This window comes from Lygodium microphyllum, chromosome 9, assembly GCF_053477565.2.
Source record: "Lygodium microphyllum isolate KBCC chromosome 9, Lygodium_microphyllum_v1.1.10, whole genome shotgun sequence".
Taxonomy (NCBI): Eukaryota; Viridiplantae; Streptophyta; class Polypodiopsida; order Schizaeales; family Lygodiaceae; genus Lygodium; species Lygodium microphyllum.
Genome location: NC_141143.1, coordinates 154,938,097 through 154,965,691, shown reverse-complemented (window position 1 = coordinate 154,965,691; position 27,595 = coordinate 154,938,097). Strand labels below are relative to the sequence as shown.

The following is a 27,595-nucleotide window of genomic DNA, read 5'->3' as shown; positions in this document are numbered from 1 at the left end:
TCTTTCTCACTCAAAATATAGGCATGCCTCTTTCTGAAAAACTTCTCATTCCATATTCCCATTTAACAAGTATATATCTGTAGTTTATATTTATCATTGTTTGCACATGTGGATTTTTTACATCCAGTAGAACAGAAGGGGATGCAAGAAACCTGCCATGATAGAACGTGATGCTCTGTTTGAAGTATAGGCAATAAATAAAGAGGCAAAAACTAAATCACATAAGCAGGTGTCAGAAGTTACTTTGCATGCCGACCTATTTTCCAAGGTTGCAGGAATATGGACGAGTAAGGTTTGAAAGATCACTACCAATTATACTGCTGATTCTCGCACTTAAATGTTGGGAAAACCAATTAATGGGAGAGAATTAAGAAGGTAGACGCCTGCAAACGACATATATGTGCTGAAGGGTTACAGTTGCTCAAAGATGAAGAGGCATGAAGAAGACAAGCTGCAATAACACCCGGTGGAACCAGACAGAAGATCAGAGCCAAGTTTTGCTTCTTCAAAGGCAGTAACAATCGAGAAGCTGAAAGAATTGCAAATTTTTTGAGTCTAAATGATGTGATGGAAGTACTAATATCAACTTTGAGAGAGCGTGCACCCGTCGATGATTAAGCCAACTTTGCTCCATACATGAAAGGTTTGAGAAAATTCATACTTTGAACTCCTGGGCCATGGGCGGACACAGCGCTTGCTCTATTTGACAGCTTTCTTGAAATTGTTCCGATAGGTTTGCGAGATCACAAATAAGACTGCCAGTGCAGTAATGATTTAATTAAAAATCAGCCACTCTATTCTACTTTTAAGACCATAAACAGTTTTCTCCATAATTTGTGTGTATTTATAATGGGATGCGAAGTATGTGAATTTATCCTGACTTAAAGCTGCTGCAAGGAGAATGAAATATATAACTACAGCTGCTTGATTACTCAGCAAACTATTCAAAATAACAAATTCCCTGTAGTCATTAGCCAACTTTTGTAACATATGCAGATGATGCAATGAAATTAACTGTATTAAAGGTCTAATTGAAAACCATAATCCTTTGGATTTAGATCTGTTCACGATAGGGTGGAACTGGAAACCAATTCAGGCTGCTTCCAATTTCCCATTGTGTTCACATCAGCTTTGAGACCAGCAGCTGGTTGAAAGCTGACAGCACATTTGCTACATGCCTTGACCGTGTCTTATCACCTTGCAACAACTCCATTTTTGCCACAATTGTGTATTTATAATAGGATGCAGTATGTGTTAGTTGACCCCAACTAAACTACTTCAGGGAGAGTGAAATCTAGAAATAGTGCTGCTTGATTACTCACCAAACTATTAAAAAATGACAAATTCCTGGTAGTCACAATCCAACTTTTATAACGTATGCAGCTGAGGCAATGAAATTAACTGTGCTAAAGATCTAATTGAAGACAATTATCCTTTGACATTAAACCAGTTCACAACAGGGAAGAACTAGAAACCAGTTCAGGCTGGTTTCCCATTTCCCATTATGACCACATCAGCTTTGAAACCAGCAGCTGGTTGAAAGCTGGCAACCCATCTGCTGCATGCTTTAATGGTGTCTCCAACTTGCAACCATTATGAATTTTTCCACTGGGTCAGGCAATGTCAGCATGCATCACCTCAGCCTCAGAATAAAAGTTTGGACCAGCACACGATAAAGAACTACTTTTTAAAAAACTATTGACCACAAGAAGCCCATCTCTTTCGAAAGATGACACAATGATTTTGCATGTACTAAGACCTAATTCAAAGACAAATTCTATAAGATTTTCTCATGCATTTCCAGCCTTTGCAGGCAGTTCAAAAAGAGCTTTCAAAATGAGGAAACAGACTTTCCACCACTGTTCAAAGCAAGGAAATGGGAACCACGAATCAATGTCAATTTTTAGGTATAGGAATAAATTTCAGGCACAATTTGCTGCTTTAGAGAAGTGTTGAACTTGACGGAGCCCAAACTAAAGTCAGCTCTAACTGAAAGGCATCTAGGTAAAGCTGCAACATCTGAGGATGGTCTGCCAAGTTATCCTCTTTCATCCATTTAGCATCCATTGGTGAATAATTCTGAAATTTCACCAAGTATCTCTTGGAAACTTTATCTTTGACCTTTCTTTCCTTGTATACCAAAATCTGCTCAAGTATCAAAATCTCATCCAGCTCCTCAACCTCTGGCTGAATTTCAGCAAACATATCCTCTAGCACATCACCATGAAAAGGCCTCAACAAACTGACATGAAAGGCATTGTGTATCCACCAATGTGGAGGTGATTTCAGCCGACATGCCACACCGCTGATCTTCCCCAACACGCTATATGTATATCGAATGGCTCCAAGGACTAGTGGCTTGTTTGTGCAAGGAAATCAAGGCCAATGGCTTTTGACTAATTCTGAAGAGGAGAGCTTGTGACTTTTTATCATAGAAGATGACCAATTTTAAGATGGGAGAGAAACAGACTTTGAACTCCTATAAAGAATGTGAAATTGATCACTAAGACACGAAGTGAGAATCGATCACTCATGGTATTCAGGATCATACTTGTTCGTCTATTCAAGGTGGAGTAGGGTTGAATCATGTCTCTTCTCTCCTTCACTCTCCTCTACACTGAGATTTTCATACCACCTTTAGGGATAGCAAATGGAAAATTCATAAGGGCTCTCACATTGTTCCCAAGGGCTCTAAAAGTGATACTTTGTACCCTTTGTATGTATCTAGCGTGTGTGACCGTGTAGTCGCCCTAACCGAGCAGCCAAGTGTTTCTTTGTGGCATAGCCAATTGGGACACATAAATCAAATTGGAATGAAAGTGCTTTCCCATTTGGGTTATTTGCCCTATTTGAGGTATGTTGATTTTGAACAATATCATCATTGTATTTATGGTAAGCATGCTCAAGCATCACATAAAAAACCTCTTTCTCTAAAGTCTTCACCCTTAGAGTTGGTACATTCAAATATATGTTAGATACCATGATTATCTCCAGCAAAAAATAAGTATTTCATTACTTTTGTTGATGATGCCATACGCAAAGTATGGGTTTATCCAATCCATTGAAAAGACTAGGCCTTGGATAAATTTAAAAAATTCCTAGTACTTACTGAAAATCAGACCAACAAGACATTAAAGTGTCTTCACTGTGACAATGGTGGGGAATGTGTATCCAAAGTCTTTCAAGACTTTTGTGACAGCAAAGGGATTAAAAGAGAGCTCACCGCCCCTCACAATCCACCCCAAAAAGGTGTTGCAACGCGTATAAACAGAACCATTCAAGACAGGGTCCGTATAATGCTGTCACGTGCTACTTTACCTCATGGATTTTGAGCAAAGGCTATTATGACAACATACACTTGATTAATCGGTCACCAAATAGGCCTTTGGGAGGAGAGGGGAGGGAAGGGGAGGCCCTCAAGTAATGTGGTCGGGCAAACCACCTTCGTATGCTCACTTGAGAGTATTTGGCTACGAGACATTTGTGCACATTCGCAAGGAAGAATACAACAAACTTGAGCCAAAGTCCTGTAAATGTATTTTCCTAGGATATGGTGATGAGGGTGAAATGGGATATAGATTATTGGACCCTAAAAAAAAGGAAAATTGTACACAATAATGATGTTATCTTCTGGGAAGATCGCATACACAAACAGCTTGAAAAGACTTAGGAAGTTAGAAGGGTTGTATTACGGGAAGATGTACCAATGGGACAGCAAAGAATGCCCACTGGACAACAACAAATACCTATTGTAAATGGCCTTGAAAATGCAAGGAATGATGCTGAAAACGATCAGTAAGATATTGCCCATGATGTATCACAATTTCAGCAAGGACAAATGCCTTTGAAACAACCAGAACCGGCTATACAGCATTCTGAACTTGCAAAACAGCAAGCCATTAATGCAAATTTGTAGGCTGAATAGCGCCAGCAAATCTTAATCATTGGGTCCATAGGTCAACCAGAATGCAAAGACAGCCAAATAGGTTTGTTCCTAGTATAAATTATGTGATTGATTATGTCATGTTGATAGATTGTGGTGAGCTATTATGCTTCAAGGAAGCAAAGGACAGAAAAGACGACAAGAAATGGCATCATAAGGCTACGCTGTCAGAGATGGAATCTCTCATGAAAAATGGCACTTGGGATTTGGTGCATTTGCCTAAAGGGCAAAAATTACTACCATGCAAATGGGTTTACAAAATGAAATTCACTTCTAGTTCTTTGCCAAGGTACAAAGCACAACTAGTTGCTGAAGGGTACAAGCAAGAACATGGAATTGGTTTTGATGAAATTTTTTCTCCTGTAGTCAAAATGACTACTTTGCGAACCACTTTGCATTTGAAGATATGAAACTCGTATAGATGGATGTAAAAACAGCTTTCTTACATGGTGATCTATATGAGGAGATCTATATGCAGCAGCATGAGGGTTTTGTTGCAAGGGGAAAAGAGCACACGGTATGTAAACTCAACAAGAGTTCATATGAGCTAAAACACGCACCACGAGAATAGTATTATAAATTTGATACATTTATGCAATCTCCTAGATTCCATAGATCTCAAGTTGATCACTATTTATACACCAAGAAGGCAGCAAATGGCAGCCTTATTCTCTTGGTTTCGTATGTGGATGACATGCTGATTGCAAGCAGGGATGTTCATGCTTTGGACTCCTTGAAACAAAGCCTACACAGTAGCTTTGATATGAAGAATCTTAGTGAGGACAATCATACTCTTGACATGCGTATACTCAGGGACAGATTGTAGGGTCTTCTTTATTTGTCACAGCAGGACAAAGTTACTAAGGTTTTGCAACGTTTCAATATGGAGGGAGGAAGCCATTGGTGTACCGTTGCCTCCATATGTGATTAAGTTATAATCACGTTTTTACTACCCCTCCATGGAAGGAAGGCTGGTTTCATCTATGTGCTCCAAGGAGACAACTGCCTAGAACCTAGTGGAGGTTTTGAGGCAAGTAAAGTTAGAGGTAAAGTTTCCATATGCTTCTTGGTGAAGCTTCAGCAATTTTTCCACCTATGAAAGAATTGCAACTACATTTAGGGGATAACCTGGAATATTATCCTCACTGATGCACTTTACTTTGATATGTTTCAATTAGAGTTGATTTTGGATGATATGTTTCAATTAGAGTTGATTTTGAATCAAGCTCTTTCAGATTTAGTAAAGCATAGGAGGTCCAAAGTATTGCCTAATGCTTAGTGGGGAGATTGCATCTCCACTAGTGATGGACAACTCGATTATATAGTGAATCTCGAATGTATTTGGTTTGCATCCATGGAACTATATGCTAATAGTATTTCTGCTACTCAGATCACTATTCAGTGTAATAGTCATTCTGAGTCGATATGCATATGGTATGGTTTGCACCTGGGCTCTAAAACTATACATTTGCAAGGTGCAATTAAAACCAACCTTCCTTCTCGAATAGAGTGGTAAATAACCTGATGATTAAGCACTAATTATAGCGAGCATAAAATTCACATAAACTGAAAATGCAAATATTACTACTTTAATCTTAGACATTGCACATCATGTTGGCCCCAAAATTGACACCCCTTGTGGTATTTGTTTATCTTTTATTGCAAACGGATGGAGTACAACTGAGATCCTCTTACCTCCTTCACTAATCCAAGTGCCTCTTGCTATCAAAACTAACCAACAAGCCTCCAAACCAACTTGCCCCTTGGTTTGCTTGGGGATTCCTTCACAATTCAGCCCCAAATCTAATATTGGCTGGCTAGCATCTTGAATCTCCCTAAAATTCATCAATTTCAGCTACTCAAACTCAAGTCTTGGGCCCTCAATTCTAAGCACACATCCCAAGGTGGCTATCAAACCCTAAATTTTGCTGTAAATTATGTAGAGTTGAAACGAAAGCAGATAGAGAAAGAGAGCTAAGAGCAAACACATTAATCGAGGAGCTCAATGACCCAAAATTGAACAATGTTGAACAGTGAGATAGAGTGAGATAGTAAGAGTCGATCGATAGGTGTGTACTAGTGTGGTACACACCAAGAAAAAAAAATGTATTTATACTTAGGGTACGGTACACTTACATCCGCTAGGGTGAGTTCACATGTGTGAAGTATCTCACAAGTCTAATGCAATGTTCATGTGGAGCCTTTGCAAGACTTTTAGTGAGAACATCTATAGGATTATCCTATGATTTGATCTTAGTCAGGGTGACTAGACCATCATCCAAAACCTCTCTGATAAAATGATACCAAACATCAATATGTTTGGTACGTGCATGAATCATAGCATTCTTAGCCAGACATACAGCGCTCTGGCTATCACATCCAAGTATAGGTGTTTTGGTGGGCAGACCAAATCATTGACCAAATGACCAAGCTAAACTGCTTCTTTTCAAGATTTAGTGGCTGAAATATATTCAGCCTGTTGAGTGTTGAAATGACCTATTTTTTGGCTGATTTTTGTTGTTTTTGAGAGCTGAATGGTTGATTTTATGAGATGATTGATTGGTTTGGAAGTGGTTTGAGAGTGTTTTGGATAGGTTGGAATGGTTTTATTAAGCTCATGATGTTTATTAGTAGAGATGTGAAGTTCTGTTGATGTTCTGATATGTTCTGTTTGGTCCAGATAGCTTGTGTTAAGCTTCTGTTTTGTTCTGTTTTCTCTCTGTATGGAAGGATGGAGTATTGATTGATAGGGTTTGAGATTGTTTGAAAGCTTATTGAGTGATTTTTGATGGTTTGGAATGGTTTTGATATGAGTTATGTGGTTCTGATGCTTTCTGTTGACCTTCTGTAACTCTCTGTTGAGCTTCTGTGAGCCTCTGTAGACCTTCTGTATGCCTCTGTATGTGTTCTGTTGGATGAGAGTATAGCTTGGGAAAGTTTTCTAGCCTTGGAAAGAGGTGAATACAAGTGCAAAAGAGCTAAAAGAAGTCAAAGAAGTAGCTGCTGAAAACTCAAGTAAAGACTGGAGTGAAGTGACAGTGGTGAGCTATGAAGAGTCACTGTAGTGGCTCTGGTGCCTCTTCATATCAGACATACCTCTTGGAAGATGCATCCATGACCTAAGAAGGACTATTGAGGGTTATTATGAGAGTATTGTAGTAAGGAGATGATGTACTATTGATGGAGAGAGAGAGAGAGAGAGAGTCAGAGATAGTCAATTCTATCAAAATAGTGTAACTGTATATGAGAGATTGAGAAAGAGAACTATAAAGACATTGAAGATGAATAATATGTGATTGATTTCCATTTAAAGATGGTGTATTCAATTGTGTTCTTTGTTCTATTGATGGATTTTGTGAAGATGTTGGAGAATATGGTTGATTCTATCAAATCCGTGGAAGATATCTACTATGATGCTGCGTGAAGAATTATTGTTTTCTTTATTTTGATGATCAAAAGAATGAAATAAAAGCTTGTTGATGTTACAAGATAGATTTTCTTGCAAGAGAATTCCCTTTTCCTTGGTGTTCCTCTTGGGGCTCCACAGCCTCAATGGTAGAGAGTGCTACTGTTTTTTCCAATCTAGAGTAGCAAGAAATTGCCCCACGAATCAAAGTAAAGATATACCCACTAGTAGACCTGCGGTATCCAAGTTACTTGCCATGTCTGCATCACAATAACCCTGCAAATCTAACATACCCTTGCCATAGCAAATACATTTTCTTTATGTGCCCTTAAGATACTGTAAGATACATTTCATTGCTTCCCAATGTGCTTTGCCAAGATTTGACATGAATCTGCTTACAACTCCCACTACTTAAGCAATGTCAAATCTAGTGGCAACCATAGCATACATGAGTGAACCACAAGCTGAAGCATTAAGGAACATCCTTGATAGTACTGGTTGCCTTATCATCTTTTGGGCAATCTGCTTTGCTAAGCTTAAGATAAGGTGGAAAAGGTACACCAAGAGGCTTAGTATCAACCATAGAAAAACGATCAAGTACTTTGCTGATGTACTTTTCTTGTGAGAGAAATAAGAGTTGTTGCTCTCTATCTCATGTTACACGCATGCTCAAAATATGTTCAACTACACCCAAATCCTTCATGGAAAAGGCTGAATTCAGCTGTCTTTTCAATGCATTAATATGGCTTTTATGCTTACCAGCAATAAGCATATCATCCACATAAGGCACAAGTATAATAAGGCTTTCATCATCAGCCTTCTTAATATATAAACAGTGATCTGCACTACTTTTAAATCCATGTGAGAGCATGAAGGCATCAAATTTTTTATACCATTGTCTAGGAGCCTGTTTCAAACCATACAAGCTTCTCTTAAATTTACATACCAAATGCTCCTTTCCATGTATAACAAAGCCTTCGGGTTGTTTCATGTACAGCTCTTCTTCCACATCACAATGCAAAAATGCAATTCTAACATCCATCTAATCAAGTTCCAGATCCATAGATGCTACAATGGCAAATCACACTCGAAGAGTAGTCATTTTGACAACAGGAGAAAACACTTCCTGAAAATCAATGTCCTCCTTTTGTATCTGGCTTTGTATTTGGATTTGCCATCCACACATTTGATTTTATAGACCCATTTGTTAAGAATGGCTTTCCTATCCTTGGGCAATGTAACCAAATCCCAAGTATCATTCTGATTCAATGACTTCATTCTTCCTACATAGCTAGCTCCCACCTTTTCTTTAACTCACATGATAAGGCATCTTTATACGTAAGAGGCTCACCTTCATATGTGAGCAAAATGCAATTCAAAGAAGGATCGAATATTTGTATAGGTATCTTCTGACGTGTAGACCTTCTTACCCAATGATCTGTGTTATCAGGTAATGGATCCACATCCAAGGGAATGTCAATGACCTCATTGTTTGGCTCCTAGACTGCATGTTTAGGTTGCTGTAATACAATTTCATGCTGCTGTAATTCATTTTCAGCATGCCGATTTTGGTGCTCAAGCTGATGTTCAGCATCCCCTTGCTGCCCATTTTCATCTGGCTCAATAATGTTACGCTGATTGTCATAATCAGCATCAAAAGGAGCTGAATTTTCAGTGGCTGATGGCTGCTCAAGTAACTGATCATGCTGAAATTTAACTTTCTTTTTGTCTGAGTCACTAGATGTGACATTTTTCAGCAGCTTTGACTCATTGAATATTACATCCAGGCTGCGTAGCACCTTTTCATGCTTAAAACCCAAACTTAATAGCCCATTTCACCCTTCATCTCCATAACCCATGAAGATGCCTCTAAGATTTCATGTCAAGTTTGGTTCTGCTATCAACAGGTACATGTACATATTAGCATTCACAGCCAAAGACTCTTAAGTGGTCATATGAAGTAGGTTTGCCAAACCAAACCTCTTCAAGGATGCCACTTTCAAGTGCACGATGTGGAGATCAATTGCAAATATACACCACGGTTTTTAAGTGCCTCTCCCCAAAACGATTGTGAGAGATTAGTTATGGATAGCGTGCACCTAATCTTCTCACATAACGTGCGATTCATTCGCTCAATCTACTCCAATTGCATAAATACATCTTCCCAAGCATCAAGTATGGGCTAATGTTGCAAAAATTTCACGATTTCTACAAAAGCCCCAAAATTCGGGGTCCAAGAGTGCACAATTTCCAAGAAATTGGCTCAAACAAGTTAAAAAATTCACTTGCATCTAAAAATCCCCAATTTTTTTGAAACCAGTGCACTCAATGTCTGCAATTTATGGTTCAGAAATCACTGAATCATGTGTCTGACTCCAAATCTAGGAAAAGCCCCAAATTTTAAGGAGCAAATTTGCACAGATTTATGATCTGTGCTTATGCATGTGAATGCCCTGAAGGGGAGAAATAAAAAAAACCTGAAAATTTTCCAGATTTGCAGGGGGCTGTTGACCTGCCTGCCACGTACGCCTCCTCTAGTCGCACGCCATGCACACCTCCTATCACCTGCGCGTTGACCTGGAGCACCACAGTGCCGTCGCCCTGGTCTTTGTTGTGTGCAGTTTGTGTCCGCTGGTCCTAGTCATAGGCAGGTCCCAACAAACCCCCCTTCGACCTTTCGTCTGGCCAGCCACTGGCCCTATCTGATGCCTACACTTCTGGTTGCCTATGACTACACACTGCACTTGTTGACTGCATCTGTTACCTCCTCCCAATGACGACGACTACACTATCTACAATGACTGCCGCCTAGCACCGCGTTGCTCTGATACGAGTTTGTAGAGTTGAAATGGAAGCAGATAGAGAAAGGGAGCTAAGAGCAAGCACATTAATCGAGGAGCTCAATGACCCAAAACCGAACAATGTTGAGGGTGAGATAGAGTGAGAGAGTGAGAGTCGACCGATAGGTGTATACCAATGTGGTACACACAGAATAAAAGAATGTATTTATACTTAGGATACGGTACACTTACACCGGCTAGGGTGAGTTCACATGTGTGAAGTAATATATACACAGGAGAGCACGTGAAGGCCCTTTACACCCAACAAATTAGGGTTTACAACAAAGATTGACAGAAATCACTTTCTCTAATGGCTCAAACTGTTGGAAAATGCTAAGATAACTTGAGAGATGGCTTGGAGATGAGAGAGAATTTTCAAAGTTTCATCGCAAGAAACATTGAAAAACTGCTGCTACTTTGCTTAAACAGCCATGGAAGCTGTCACCTACAACTTAGGACCACCAAACAAACTACTGCCCCCTCCTGTATACTGTCATCTACACCAAAATCATCTTGGGCTGCCGTCACTTGCTCGGGAGAGCTCAAAATTGTTGTCACATGCTATAGGACTGATCTCTAATGGTTGCAAATCACATCAACAACCTCTCCTTGCTCTCTAACAACCTCCTCCTATCTCACAATGGCTAGAATAAACTTCCACCAACCCCTAAAAACGTTTTTCCCACTTACATGGACAAGTTTTGCCAAGTGGTAGCTCTCTATTCTCATTTTCCAACATTATCCAACTTATTAAATTAATGTTCAAAATATTAATACTAAAAGTTAATTTAATAAGTATTTTTATTCTCAAAAAATTAATTTCACCAACCAACAATTAAATTGGCTAGGCCAATTTGTCTTCTAAGTATCCTTAAGCTATTATTAGCTGTTAGACCCACATTAATTAATTAATTAATGCCCAATCACTAATGTGGCCAATAAATTGTTCTAGGCCAAAATCTGAGTACCATATAGTATCTATCAAACATAACTTATTACAACTTTTGCCTTTGTCACCAACTATATCCTCGAGGTCCTTGGCCAGTTACCACGATGCACATGCCTATGTCTCAATGAATAGCAGAGATGGCAATTAGTACCTCGGAATTCGAAGATGACTTAACCATACCCAATGTTGCATTTGTGTTTATGGTAATGCCCTGACCGGTGGCTCCATTGTTGAACGTACGATTTCCATTGGTGCGTGTCACCCTTTGTTTTGGGGCCATAGTTTCAGTGCTAAACAATCTTTGCACATTTGATTAATGACTTAATCAAATGTTATCAATAAGATTAAAGCATCTCAAAATTTCACATCCTCGTGATAAGAATACATGTGGATGAACATCCTCTGAAACTATGTACTTGCAAGGTTATTGACATACATGAAATACATGGAATGTACATTTGAATGTGATGTACATTTATAAGGCATGTATGGAATAAATATATGGATGGCATGCAATGTACATTTACAAGGGATGCAAATGAAATACAATTGCAAAAGTTACATGTCTTTTGCCATTGATATATGCTTTATATAACTATTATGTAGTATATCATTGCTATGAGGCATTGGTCATGCTCAATTTATATATCACAATACCTTAGTAGTCAGAACAATGTTGGATTTTGAGATGTGGATACATCCCTTATGGTTCTAACAGTGATTATGATTCATGTGTGCGGTTTGCAACTCGTTCAAGTGATCGGAATTTCACACACAAAGAACATGAGCATGGTTAAACAGTAGATACACATGTTTGACTATAGTGCCAACATGTATTTTTAGTAGTGGCAACAAATGCTTTGGCACATTGCAGTACATCGAGGATAATTGCAAGGATTCCAAGGGTGATGTTTTATAATGAGAACATGAAATTTTATTGCTTTGCCTAGCATTTGATTAAAAGTTAATCAAATATACTAATGTGAGTTGCACATGTGAGGTGCAAGTCAATTATTTCACAGCATGGGATCCACAACCCTACAATATAAATTGATACCAAAGGCAAAAGTTATAATAAGTTATGTGTAACAAGTACTAGGTGATACATAATGTCAAATTTTAGCCCATACCAATTTTTTGGGCACTAATGTTAGCAAGGTGACATTAGAAACTAGGCATTCATTAATTAATTAATGCTAGTCTCAAGACTAATAATTGCTCAAGGATACTTGGAAGCATTGGCCTAGCCAATTTATTTATTGGCTAGTGAAACTAATTTTCTAAACACTAAAATAATTTTTAAATTAATTTTTAAAATTAATATTCTGAACATTAATTTAATAAGCTAAATAATATTGACAATGAGATTAGAAAACTACTACTTAGCAAGCCTTGCCCATGTAAGTGGAAAAAACACTTTTAGGGGCTGATGGAAGTCTATTCCAACCATTGAGAGAAAAGGAGATTGTTAAAGAGCAAGGAGACGTTATTGATGTAACTTCCAACCACAAAGGACAAGTCCTACAACAAGCAACAGCAGTGTGTAGCCCTACAATTGCAAGTGACAGTAGCCTAAGGTCGCGGTGCAGATGACAACAAGCACAAAGAGATAGTAACCTTTTTGGTGGTCCTAACCTGTAGGTGACAACTTTCATGGCTACTTGAGCAAGACAACAACAATTTTTTAGTCTTTCTTGTGATTAAATTCTAAAATTTCTCTCTCTATACTATTCTCTCATCCTACAACCATCTCTTAAGTTATCTTAGCAAAATCCAACCATTTGAGTCATGAAAGGTGGAGACATTGGAAAAGCCTGTTGTAAACCCTAATTTACACCAAAAATTAGGATTAGACCGCCACCTCGAGATGTCTGCTCAGAATTGAAGGTCTAGGACTTGAACTCCAACAACTAAAATTGAGGAATTTTAGGGAGATTCGAGAGGCAAGCCAACCAATATCAAATTTGGGACTGAATTTATCTTTGAAGGAGCAAGGTAAAGGCCAATCCTCAAGCAAACCAAGGGGCAAATTGGTTTGAAGGCTTGCTAGTTAATTTTGACAACAAGAGACACTTGGATTAGCAAAGGAGAGTAGAGAATCTCAAATGTACTCCATTCATTTACAATACAAGCTAAAGAAATACTGAGGAATGCCAACTTTATGGCCAACAAGTTGTCCAATGTCTACGAAGTGATAACATTTGCATTTTCAGTTTATGTGATTTTTATTCTTGCTGTAATTATTGATTAATTAAGTTCTTATCACCCTCTCCGAGAAGGAAGGCTCGTTTCAATTAAAGTGGTAAAGCAAGCATTTTCAATTTATGTGAATTTTATGCTTATTGTAATTGTTGATTAATTAGGTTATTTACCACTCTATCCGAGGAGAAAAGTTGGCTTTGCTATGCCTTAATTTTGAGCACACTTCCCAAGGTGGCTATCAAACCCTAATTTCTACGATAAATTGGAATTTACAATAGAGATTAGTCAAAATCTCCAAATCTAATGGCTGATTTTGTTGAAAATTGCTAAGGAAGAAAGGGGAAAGACTAATGGATTAGAGAATGCCAAGGAAAGAGAAATTCTAATTTTTATCACAAGAAACTAGAGAAAATCAGCTACTGCCTTGTTTAGACAGCCATGTCAGCTGTCATAGACTGCCAAGACCTCCCAAAACTACCGTTACCTAGAGCCAAATGTTGTTGCCTACATCCATAGGCCCTTGGGCTACAATCGCCTAGTCCAAAAGCCTCCCTTGGTGGCTGAAAACGGTCTCCAACAGCACGTGATGTAATCACATAGCCTCTCCAACTAGTGTACTACAAAATGACCCTCTCGCTTTCTCGCTCTCACTCTCTCTCTCTCTCTCTCTCTCTCTCTCTCTCTCTCTCTTCCAACCTCCAAAAACGTTTTCCCCACCTGCATGCGCACGTTTTGCCAAGTAGCAACCTTTCAAAAACAATTTTCGGCTTTATTAAATTAAATTTTATAATTAATAATTATTTATGGCCCAAAAAATAATTTGACTAGTTAACAATTAAATTGGCTAGGCCAATATATCACCCAAGTGGTCCTAAGCACTCATTAGCCCAAAACTTGCATTAATTAATTAATTAATTAATTAATGACAATTCTCTAGTGTCACCCTACTAACACTTAGGGCTCAATAAATGGTTTAGGCCAAATTCCAACACTAGGTACCACCTAGTACTTGTTGACTATAACTTGCTACAACTTTTTTCTTTGGCACTAATTAACATCTTGGAGTCCCAAGTCCCATATTTGTGAAATAACTACCCTACACCTCACATGTAAGTCACATTTGCACATTTGTTTAACCCTTTAATCGAATGCTAAGCAAAGCATCAAAGTTTCATGCCCTCATGACACCTTCCCTTTGAAATCCTTGAATTGTCCTGGAGTGCACTACAATCTCTAGAGCATTGCGTGTTGCTTAAGGGGGAGGTAGCACTTCCACTCCTCTAGTGCCAAGATATGATACTGGCAGTATGCTTGCCATGAGGTCATTGTTCAGTGTACTAGTAGCTCAGTTTGGTAAGCACATGGTATGGTTTTTCACTTGCAGCTTTGAAACTATGCATTTGCTTAAGCATATATCAGTTTGCATTAGTATATGATAATCAAAGATTCTTTGAGTTCTATGTTATGGCTTTGCTAGCTGGAAATTTTCAGCCAATGTTTGGCATTAGCATGATTAAGGAGCTGTGGCCAATGTTATTTTGACTATGATGCCATTCAAAAAATTCCAGTATAGTATGTTTTTGCTTTGGCCTAAACCTAAATTGAGCCCCATCCAAAGTCAGCTCTAACTAAGCCCTATTCAAAGTCAACCTCTCTAACTGAAAAGTATCAAGGTAAAGATGCAACAATTAAGGATGGTCTACCAAGTCATCCACTTAGAATCCACTCGTGAATAATTTTGAAACTTCATGACTTTTGGTGCCATGAGGTTTACAAAATTAAAACATTTAATGTCTTGGATTAAGGTTTATGAAAGTTCAACACTTTCAAGTTCATAGGGCCTAAGAATTTAAAATTGAGGCTAGGCAATGATCAATACTTGGGAAGGGCCAAGTATTTTTCATTTTCTACAATTCATATTACCTCAAAATTAATTTCTGGCTGTTGAGTTCTACATGGACAGGTCTGCCACTTGGTTATGGAGTGAGAGAACACACCATGCAAGGCTGGTTGACGGCATTCTAGAGCTGCTAGGGCAATTGACCAGCAAGAGAGAGAGTGTTGCTCAAGAGACTGCTGCAATTAGGGTTTTGACAGTAGAGATATACCAAAATACAGCATACGACCTAATCAAACACCTTGGGCAGCAAGCTATCATTTCAAGACCATTTTGGGACAGGCTAACTTGATTCTCGAGCTCTTCTTTGGCCAAGCAATTGCTGCTCTTGATGGTTTTCAGCTTGCAAATGTTGATTTCTTTTTCATCTATTGCTCCTCTCTCTTAGCCAGAGAAGCACATCAACAATGAATTTTCTGATTTGGACCTGATTTCAGAATAAATTAGGACTTGAATGGCTGTCTTTAAACGCATAATAATAAACCTCAGCCATATGAAGAATTGCTGCTACAAATCTGAAGATTTACAAAAGATTTAAAGAGTATTTGAGCATTGGTCATCTACAACCAAGGTAACTTGCATGCAACTGTTGAAGACAAGCAATTAGAAACAAGGAGCAGGTTTAGAATTAAAGTTGTCGGTTGCTCTATGCAACAAGTTTTCGCAGATTTAGTAGAGACTTTGCTAGATTTTATGAGGAATTGGAAAATTTCAATCAAAGAAACTTAGACATATTTTCATATCTCGACTAAAGGATCTCATATGTACTAAGTTCCCAGTTTTGCTCTCCAATCTCTCAGCACTTCAGCCCTTCTCCATTGTACAGTCAACTTCTAAATAAAAATTGAAGAAATACCACAAGAAGAACCAATTTTGGAGCCAATCAATGTCAGTTGTCGTGTTTGATTGGTAATGTGTTGAGTTTGTTCATTCATTAATTATTAACTTATTGTAATATACTTGTAAATCAAGAATGCACCACCTTTTTAGTCAAGAAAGGCTAGTTTCATCCTGAGCAGCTACTGCCCACACTACCTTTACTTCACCATGGATTTCATCGATACCTCTACATCAAGACCCTCAAGTGTGGTTGTGTATTAATGGGTCTTACTTTTGTATGAACTAATGAGCTAGTGTCAAACATCACAAAAAAAAGGGAGTCGCATTCAATTGGGCCACTCAAACAAAAATAGCCATCACCGCTACAATTCTCGTAGGTCCTTGGATAGTCGGGTGCAAAAAGAATATCTGCATATGTCTCTGGATTGAGGACCTCGATCTCCATCAGCCCCGAGTGTTGTCTCCGTCACCAGTAGGCTGAAATCTGTCAAATACAAGTGTAGAAGTCTACTGGAAACTCAGCCTTAAAAAGGCTAAAAAGAATGCCTAAGAAAATGCCCAAAATAGGCAGGTTGGCTGCATTTAATGCAGCAGACTCAGTCGGACAATCTAACTACTGCCACGTGACAAAACTGCCACGTGTCACTGCTGATGTGGCAAGAGATGACTCTTAACACCCCCTCTCAGATCTTAGACAAGGCAGCAAACAAAGGGATCTGGAATGTCGATGAAGTAAAGTCTAGGGAAGTGCCTTTGTAAACAAATCTACAAGATTGTCTTCAGTCATACAGTACTCCACATCAATGGTCACATCCAGAAGCTTCTCCTTGATGAAGTGATACTGGATGTCTATGTGCTTTGTCCGGGCATGGAATACAGGATTCCATGCCAAGGCAATGCAACTCTTGTTGTCGCACCGCAAGATAATAGGACGAGTCTGGGGGCAGCCAAGCTCCTCCAACAATAGCTGAAGCCACACAATCTCACATGTGGTAGAAGACGCAGCCTGATACTCTGCCTCAATGATAGGGCCACCGTGGGTTGCTTCTTGCTACTCCAAGCAATAGCACCAAGACCCAAGGTAAACAATAACTTATAGTAGACTTCCTTTGATCCACATCACCAGCCCAATCTAAATTACTCCAACCTGTAAGAACAAGATCAAAAGCACCTGTACCTGCTAGGTAGAAAATCCCTAAGTCGGAGATCCCCTCAGATACCTTAGTATCCGCTGAGCAGCCTGCCAATGCACCTATTGAGGTGCACTCATGAACCCAGCCAAGAGACCTACATCAAAACATAGATCAACTCGTGTGTTAAGGAGCCAAATCAATGATCCAATCAGCTGATGATAGTGAGTAGCATCTGCCAAAGGAGAGTCTGCATGTGAAGTGGCCTTCTAGTTCGGATCCATAGGAGTAGAAATGGACCGACAATCCTCCATCTCAAAAGTCACAAGAGCTCCTGTACATATTATCTCTGCTGAGAGATTAAAATCCCCCTTTAAGATTGATAAATCTCATGGCCCAAAAAGAAATAAATAAGACCTAAATCCATCATCTCGAACTTCTAATGTAGGGCTGCCTTCATCTCTTCGACCTTCTGGATATAAGCACCTGCAATAATCAAGTCATCAACATACAAAACAAACACATGACCTTCCGGCGGAAGTGTCCACATAAAGCTGCAGATCGGCCCTAGAACACCAATATTCGAACTTGGCTTGGAGAAACAAGTCGATCTTCTCATTCCAAGCATGAGGAGCCTGCTTCAAACCATACAAGGCCTTCTTTAACCTGTAAACCTGCCCATCTGAGAACCAAAGCCAGAAGGCTGCTCTACATAGATCTCCTCCTTCAAATCACCATTCAAGAAGGCCGACTTCACATCCAACTGAAAAACAGGCCATCTCCTATGACCAACCAAGGCAAGAACAGCACGAATAGTGGCCATGCGAGCTGTAGGAGCAAAAGTATCATGGAAGTCAACACTTGGGCGTTGTGCAAAACCTTTAGCAACAAGGTGAGCCTTGTGCTTATCCAAAGAGCCATCACTATGGAACTTGGTCTTAAAGATCCATTTGACACCAATCACCTTCTTAGGAGAGAAATGAGGCACAAGGAACCAAGTGCCATTCGGCTCCATAGCCTCCAACTCCGCTTCCATCGCCTTTCGCCAATGATCAGACTATAAAGCCTCCTGCACTTATGTAGGCTCTCGATCCTGCATAACACGGGACATCAAGCAGTAGTTAGAGTAAACAACCTCCGTAGTATGTGCCTCGTGCCTCCATGACCTCAGCAGTCCATCCTGCAGTTCCCACTCCTCAAGGACCCCCTTGATCCCTGAATCACCGAGTGTATCACGAACCCAACAAGGAGGAGGCCGGATCTCTCCTCTGCGCTCCCCATCTACTGAAGATTCGGATACATCCATCAACGGGAGCTCCATTGAGGTAGCTGGTGGAAGAGAAGACTCGAAATTTGAAGAAGAATCTCCATCGAGAGACTCGGGCTCCAAAGGAACTATCTCGGGATCCCAACTCTCCCCTGGATCTCCAAGTACAAGATGCTCCTCACCCCCCTCTGTGGCCGGAACTTCCACGAACTGCACATCTCGGCTCGTGTAGACATCCTGCTTCAGGGGATCATACAAACGATAACCTTGGGACTGAGAGCTATAGCCAACAAATACATGTCATTGAGAGGCCGCCTCAAATTTGTCACACTTCGTCTTCGAGATGTGCACATAGGGGTCACACCCAAAGATCCTGAAATAAGAGATATCAAGCTTAGTCCCAAAGTAAGCCTCAAAAGGTGTCATCCTGTCACGGGCAAAGTGGGGGATCGATTTACGATATGGACTACCGTAGCCACTGCCTCGGCCCACAGAAACTGAGGTGCCTGTCGGTGCTTCATCATGGTGCGTGCCATCTCGATCACACTTCATTTCTTCTACTCCAAAATGCCATTCTCTTGAGGAGTGTTGGTATTACCAAACTCCTAATGAATGCCTCTATCTACACAAAAACGAGCAAACTCATTAGAAACAAATTCATCACCCTAGTCAGACCGCAAGGTCTTCAATCACTGGCCTAATCAATTCTCCTCGAGGAGAAGCCAATCCTTAAAGTGGGAGAAAACCTCCAACTTCAACGCCAAGAAGTAGACCCATGTCATCCTGCTGTAGTCATCTACGATCAACATGAAGTACAAGCTCCCTTTCAAGGACTCGTTTCTCATCAGGCCACAAAGATCCGTAGATACAAGCTCCATAGGTGAGGTAAGCCGCCTCGAAGCTTTGTGGAAAATCGCGTCCCTATGCTACTTCCCACGAATGCAGGAGACACATGGCTGGTGGCTCACCACTATGTCCAAACAAGCGATTCTTGCAACGCCCTCCAAAAATACTCATAATTCAGGTGGCCAAACCAAGCATGCCACAGCTCAAACTATGTCTAAGAGATAAGAAGAGAGGTAAGAGTGGAAAAAGACTTCAATTTGTAGATGTCATTCTCCTCATACCCTGAAGAGAGAACCTTTCTCGATCCACGATCAAGAACTCGAATAGCATCACTATTAAACTCCACCAAGAGACCGAGAGAACAAATCTTATGTATCGAATGCAAACGATATCCAAAACCTGGCACATGCAACACCTCGGAGTATGGGTACCACCACATCCATCTGGAATCAGTTGCATCTCAACCCATGCAGCAATAAACACTGAAGAGCTATCTCTTATGAAAATATGCCCACACGAGGGTCGCAAATGGGCAACGCCAACTGTCAAAGGAGACATGTGCCAAGAGGCACCACTGTTCACGATCCACTCTCAAGCCTGGGGAGCTGTCATCGCAGCATCAGAAGTCTTCAGTGTAGAGTCCTCGATGACCGCTAAGTGTAGAAACGAAGATAATGAGGGAGCAGTCACCGCTCCAGAATCCTTTGTGTCCTTTTTCTTGGTGTCCTTGTCCTTGTCAGGGCAATCCTTCTTCCAATGGCTGATCTTACCACAAATATGGCATGTTGATTCTTTCTCTTTGTCCTTAAATTTGTTGTCCTCCTTCTTTTGGTCCTTCCCCTTTTTCTGAGAGGCTTGACCAATCAATGCCTCCAATTTGGAAGCATCCTGTCCCTTCAATTGTTCCTCTTGATCCAAGACCATAAGAACCAACTCTTTCCATCTAAGAGTCGACTCTCGCCTTGAAGCAATAAGAGCGGAATAAAAAGTATCAAATCATGGTAGCAACTGGGACAATAAAGTGATTGCCATGTCTTCGGAGAAAATGGGCTTCCCCGCAGTTTAAACTTGCATCTAAAGCTACAGAAGCTTATTGATATGTTCTCGAAGAGAAGACTTATTTACGAACAAGGTCCCCATCTGCACCTCCAAAGAAACCCTCTTCATAAGGATCATCCAGTTGTACATCTGATCAAGTTCCAGCCATATCTCCCGAGTCACTGTCAAGTGCTCTATATGGGCTATCACGGCTGTTTTACAAGACAAAAAAAGGAAAGAATAAATCTTGGCACTCAGTTTGTACCAATGAGACTAGGCTTTGGTCAACTCCGCACGAGCACTGGAAGAGAGTTTGGACTCATCTCTCACGGAGGGCCGGTCGATCTCCTCCATCATAAGCTCCGTCAAATCATAAGACTCCAATATGGCCAACATCATCAAAGAGATGCAGTAATTGTTGCCATCGAGCTTTTAATCTAATGGAAGAGCCAGTAAGACGAGCACCTTCCGGTCCATGATCGCCTAGAGCTCCAAGTCAGTCTCTGTAGACATCTTCACCTGCAATGCCTGCACAAACGCAAAAGAAACCCCCTCTGACTATGAAAACGCAGCCTGCTAGGACTCTTGTCTTCGCGTCATGAACCTTCTTCAGCCGTCGGAGGCGATGGAAAGGTAAAATCTGCACTTCTACACTGAAGAATGTTGTATAAGGTTGCAGAATTATAAATGGGTGCAGAGAGAATATCTGCATATGTCTCCGCCTTGAGGACCTCAACCTTCGTCAGCCCCGAGTGATGTCTCTGTCACCAATAGGCTGAAATCTGTCAAATACAAGTGTAGAAGTCTACTGGAAACTCAGCCTTAAAAAGGCTGAAAAGAATGCTTGAGAAAATGCCCAAAATAGGCAGGTCGACTGCAGCCGGTGCAATCAGACAATCCGGCTGTTGCCACGTGGCAGAACTGCCACAAGGCACTGCTGACATGGCAAGAGATGACTCTTAACAGGTGTTTGGGTGTTTGGCTCGTGGTTCTTGGCTGCTACAGTGTTTGTTACATGCCTGCTTCATGTAGGATTTGACCTAGTAGTCATACTTGACTTTGGATCACTGTAAGCTCATTGTTTGCTCTCTTTTTCTCACTACTGTGATTTATTACAGCAAGCTATTTATGCGGACTGTGATGCATTTACTGAGCTTAATCATGTCGTTTTGATGTTGGTACTATTTGGTAAACAATTGGTCATTTCAGCAATTTCTCTTATTTTCAGCTTGTTTTGGCAGTGGTTTTGGCCTATTTACTGCTTATTACAACAAGCTATTTTCTACATAGTCTGGCTCTATTTGACTCATTACGGTTGGTCATCCCAAAGATACGACTTTATTCGACATTGCCAAGTTGGATGGCACTAACTATGGCTACTAGAAGTCTCAAATATGGCAGGTTTTGGTGCAGAAATTGCAAATTAAGCCACTAAGAAACAAATGTATTAAACCCAAGAATATGGATGATGATGATTGGGCTGATTTAGATGCACTATGCAAGTCCACTATCATTTTATCACTCTCTGAAGAGGTCCAAAATAATGTTGTTGAAGATGAAGATTAGAATGCATGGAATCTATGGGAAAATATTCATGAACTCTATGCAAAGCACAGCCCTGCTTCCTAGATGTATTGGCTTAAACAGTTGATGGATCTCCGCATGAAGGAGGGGACCCCATTGTCTACTCACTTTAGTCACTTTCATTCTATCATGAAGAATCTGCTTCAACAGGGTATTGAGTTTCAGGATAATCTGCATCCTTTGTTTCTATTTGGCACTTTACCTGAGTCTTGGGATGTATGTTGCACTACGATCTGTAGCAACAAACTTGATGGGCTGAAATTGAAAGATGTAGAGAGTGCTCTTTTGAATACAGAAATTAACAGAAAAAACAATGATGCTTCCCGCAATTCACATGCTTTATCCGTTAGACGTGGCAAAAGTGGCAAGAAATATAATGATCGTTATGGGAAGGACTCTCAGAAGTCCCGATCTAAGTCACGTGGACGCAGCAAGTCTTGTGGACGCAAGTCTGATCTTACATGCCATTATTGTGGGAAAGCAAGACACATATGGCAGGAGTGCCATAAGATGCGTGATGACAAACGCAAAGAAAAGGGGAAAGAAAAAGTGCATGAGAAATCCAATGATCGCAGCATTATACCTACAAAGCCCAACGTAAAGATTGAGAAGATAAATGTCATACAACATGAGGAATCCGATGGTGACTACATCTTCGCAGTCTCTTCATGTGATTTCTCTCAACTGACCGAGGCTTGGTTTATTCATGCACAATGTTGGCTCTTGGATTCGGGTGCGCCTTTTCATGTGACCCCCTACCGTGAGTGGCTTCTTACCTATCGCAGTGTATCTGGTATTGTACGCTTATACGCTTAGGTGATGATCGGTCTCTTGCTATTGTTGACATTAATGATATCACTCTATAGTTTCCCTCTAGTAGCACTTTTGTTCCACATAATGTGCGTCATGTACCCGCCTTGACTTAAAGCCTTGTGTCTGCTGGGCAGCTTGATGATGCAGGTTATCATATATGTTTCGGTAATTCTGCATGGAAGATAACTCGTGGCAAACTTGTTCTTGCAAAAGGTGCCAAGTCCGGCAGTCTCTACCCCTTGGTTATATCTAGTACTATTGACCATGTTTTGTCGGTGAGTTCTCTTCCACATGTATCTCGCTGGCATATGTCGCTTAAGGGAATGAAAATGCTTAGTGCTTTGCAATATCTTCCGCCTTTTGACTACTTGCATTTTGAGTCGTGTAATCATTGTTTATATGGCAAGCAGACTAAGAATTCGCATAAAAAGTCCAGTATTCCACGCATGGGTGAGCCTTTGGCTCTTGTGCATTCATATATATGTGGACCCATGCCTTGTCGGTCATTAGGGGGGTGCGAAGTCCTTTGTCACATTTATTGACGATTATTCACGTAAGGTTTAGGCTTATCCCATAAAGCAAAAATCTAATGTCTTGGCTATCTTTCAACGTTGGCTTGCTTTAGAAGATAATCAATTTAGACACAAGTTGAAATGCCTAAGAACCAATAACGAGGGTGAGTACGTCTCACGTTGTCGTGATACTGTGCATCTACCATTGCAAATTTGAGGGCGGAGTTTTCCGCCAAGAAATTGATCACATTAGTCAGCATCATTAGGAGTTTATTTCCATTGTTTGTATCTTTTGTGTTTGCATTTGCATTACGCACGAGCACCTGTAGTTAGGCTAGGCACAATTTCTTCAATGCATTCATAATTTTTTTTGTAAACATCGCTCGATTGATTGCATAGCATGGATTCTAATTTGCAAACTATATGAGTGATTAGGCACGAAGTTCTTTTCCAAAGCATGTTCTTGATAGGGCACAATGCATGGAAAAATAGGTTCACATGAAGGTTTCTGTTTTGAAGACGGACTTGAGGAAAAGATTGTAATGTTGATCCTTCGCTTTGGACTTTCCCCATGTGACTTGTAATTCACATGTTGCCAACGCAAATAATATGTCTCTTTAAAAGAAAACTTGGTTCAACACTTAGCAATCTATGAAAGTTAAAAGTTATCCACTCATGGACATCTAAGTGGAATATTACAACATCCGACATTTGTATTCTTTGTGGAGAAGGAGGAGACTTGCCGTGCTGTGACCACTATTCCTCTACCTTTATACATCCAAGCATCTTTGCTCAAGAGACATGGTGCAACAAAACCAAAAGGACCAATACCTGAAGGTGTCTAAGTAGACAAGCCCCTGGAGAAGAAGTTTCACTAGCAAATATGAGCTTGGGATGAGGTTGGCCGTGGGCACTTTGGCCATATTTGTTTTGCAAGAGTCAAGAAGGGTTAAATGAAAGGATAGGTTGTAGCTATCAAAGTGATAGCCAAAGCCAAGATGACAATAGCCATTGCCATCAAGGACGCAAAAAGGGAAGTGAAAATATTGAGGGCACTATCAGGGCATGATAACTTAGTACAAATTTATGAAGCCAAGCGAGGATAACCACAATGTATCCTTTTGCCACTTGCAAGGTGTGTTCATCAGGATCTGAAGCCAAAGAATTTTCTTTTCACAACAAAGGATAAAGTTGCACCAATGAAGGCTATCGATTTCGGTCTGTCGGATTTTGTCAAGCCAAAGGTGAGACTTAATGATAACATGGAAAATACCAAGCAACATTAACACATGGACCGGCAAATGTGAAGGCACAAACGAAATTTGTAAATGAAAAAGTGGGTATACTTGCCCAAATTCGAAGGACTCCTTCATGACATTGGAGTTCAAGGTGGACGAAAAATTGGACAAGCCACGTGTATCTATCCAGTGACACACCCCTGGGGCTGGTTAAATTCAAAAAAAGGGACCTCAGCTTGCTACGAGGACGATGACTCTAATAACAGCAATGATGACAGCACCACAGAATGACAGAACGGTCAACACAAATGGCATACACAGAACATATGGCAGCTAGTAATAAAGATGGCGATGGAAAAAGCTTAAAGCTTTTTTGAAGCTCATGATGGCCGCATGACCAACGTATTGACATTGGAATAACGATAGCTTTTTCTCAGGAAAAAGTTCCATTCTGCAATTTTCAAGGAGGCGCAAAATTTATCTATAAAAGCATGAAGCAAGGCACAGCATAATGATTATAAGAGGGGGCGAGCTCTACAACTAGGAGGCAAACAAAGGAGAGCAGTTGCAGCGATGAGGAAGGTGACGAAGCCGACGATGAAGAAGGAGCTGAAGTCGAAGGAGGTCGAGAAGCCGATGAGAAGCTAAACACAAAAGAAGACGGAGGGACGAAGAAGAAGGGACGAAGTTGCTGCAGTAATGACGATAAACGAAGGAGGTGACGAAACCGAAGACGAAGAAGACTGAAGAGGGAAAAACGGAGAAAAAGCTGAAGGCGAAGCTGAAGTTGACGAAGCTGAAGGCAAAGCCGAAGTTGACGAAGTTGAAGGCGAAGCATCAGTCCAAATGAAGATGACAACTAGGAAGACGAAGTCGAAGATGCAATAACAATGACCAACGTGAGGAGGACGAACACATACAACGGATCATATGGAGCCCTTGCACATCTAGGAGCGCGTGAAAAAGCTCAACTTCACCATATCTCGCGAGTTCACTCTCACGAAGCCTCTTGTCGTCATCGGGGTTGCCACTAGTGCATATATGTTCCTGGCTGATCTTGTCGAGGATATCATTGATACTAGCACCACACTTTCATGCTTGGTAACATACTTGGGTGAAAAAGGGGCAGAATTGGTTTCAGTCTGTGCACTTCTTGACAAAGTTTCTCACAAAAAGATTCCACTACAACTTCCAAGTGGTGGTAGATTTTATTAAGGGTTTGAGTGTCCTAATGAATTTGTTGTGGGTTATGGAATGGATTTTGCTGAGCGCTATCATTCTCTGCCCTATATTGGTGTCTTAAAGCCCTCCAAATACAGTTTGGAATCAGATGCATAAATATGTGAGCAGTTCGGAATCTGAGGCTTTGTAATTAGCTACTTTCCACCACGGGCCAAGCCACTTTCTAAAGCTACGTCAATAGCTTCGCCATTATTATGTTCAAAAAATTCGAGGGAGCACAAAACGACTTAATCTATATGACATATTTCAAGGTGTTACATCGTGAACCTTATTCTGAAGGTATTCAAATGAAATTCCTCCATTGGGACCTTATTTGGATTCCATCACTTCTATTACCCACTTTCATGCTTAACCATGACAATTTATCCTCTCTTGTAAGCAAGAATCTTTGAATATCTTTTGTAAAAGATAATTATAAAAGCAGCTCGAAAGAAGGGCAGGTGATCTCTCTGCCTTTACTTTGCTCCCAATCAACAATAATCAAGCATCTTCTTTATTATGGTCTTCAACATGTACAACAAGTATACATCCATGAATTTATCTTGAGTACTCTTCATCTCGCTTGGCGTCCCTGTGACGAGAGACATTCATGAACCCCACGCGTATTATTCCATGCGACAACATACCTTTGAGCAATTTTGTGACGAGCGAGATATTAAGCGTCAATTGACCGCCCTTCTAACATGTGCCCAAGGAAAAACACAATAAGCTGGATCCTAAAAGTGTTAAATGCATTTTTCTTAGCCATGGAAATGCAAGTGAGATGAGATATCATCTTTGGGATCCGCAGGAGCGAAAAGCAATCTGCAGCCATGATGTTGTGTTCCATAAGGACAAAATGCATATGCAGCCTGAGAAAGTTGTTGAGATAAACATGTTGAGATAAACACGGCTATCTTTGCAGGAGCCCCCTGCTCCCACACAGCCAGCTAGATAGCCTACACTAGCAGTCAACGACCTTCATGGCTAGGATGTTAGACAGGATGTTGGACAAGTAGCACAGTCTGCATTGAGGTGTTCTACTAGAGATAGACGACCTCTTGACCGTTATGAGCCCTCCATATTTTACAGATGCAAGAGAGCCTCTCACCTATGATGAGGCTATGCACAAAGGTAACAGTCACTCTTGGGAGAGGGCGATGCAATCTTAGATTGACTCGTTGCATAAGAATCGTACATGAGATTTGGTTTCCTTGCCTAGTGGCAAGAGGGCTTTGCTTTGCAAATGGATATACAAATTGAAAAGTACCCCTAGACACCCCACCCTAGCATACAAGACCAGATTGGTAGCAAAGGGTTTTAAGCATAAGCATGGTGTTGACTTTGATGAGATCTTCTATCCTGTGGTTAAGATAACCACCCTACGCTTAGTCTTGGCTTTGGCTGCACAACTTGACTTGGACTTGTATTAGTTGGATGTCAAGACGACTTTCTTACACGGGGACTTGCATGATGAGATATACATGGAGTAGCATAAGGGCTTTGCAGAGCCTGGTAGGGAACACCTAATGTGCACATTGAGAAAGAGTTTTTATAGCTTGAAGCAGGCACCTAAGGAATGGTACCACAAATTTGACGCATTCATGCAATCCCAAGCTACAATCATAGTACTATGGATCCGTGCTCGTACACGAAGAAAGCCCGTAATGGTTCATTATTGATTTTGGTACTCCATATGGATGACATGCTTTTAGCAGGAAAAGCTCATGATGAGCTAGATGCTCTTAAGACTCAGCTCAAGAAAAGCTTTGAGATGAAAGATCTACGTGTAATGTCCCCATTACTTAGTTTATTTTAATGTACATATACATTCCAAAGAAAATTGATTTATAATGCACATTTTTTTTA

At 40.5% G+C, this 27,595-nt stretch overlaps 1 pseudogene across 1 annotated transcript; it reads right to left on the bottom strand.

Annotated features, from left to right (window-relative positions):
• LOC148031749 (putative mitochondrial protein AtMg00820 pseudogene) lies at nt 1-27,595 on the bottom strand (annotated as a pseudogene). The gene is made up of 2 exons (XR_015691944.1): nt 16,624-27,595; nt 1-3,842 (listed from the first exon to the last, which is right to left on the bottom strand). The product of XR_015691944.1 is annotated as a putative mitochondrial protein AtMg00820 pseudogene (transcript).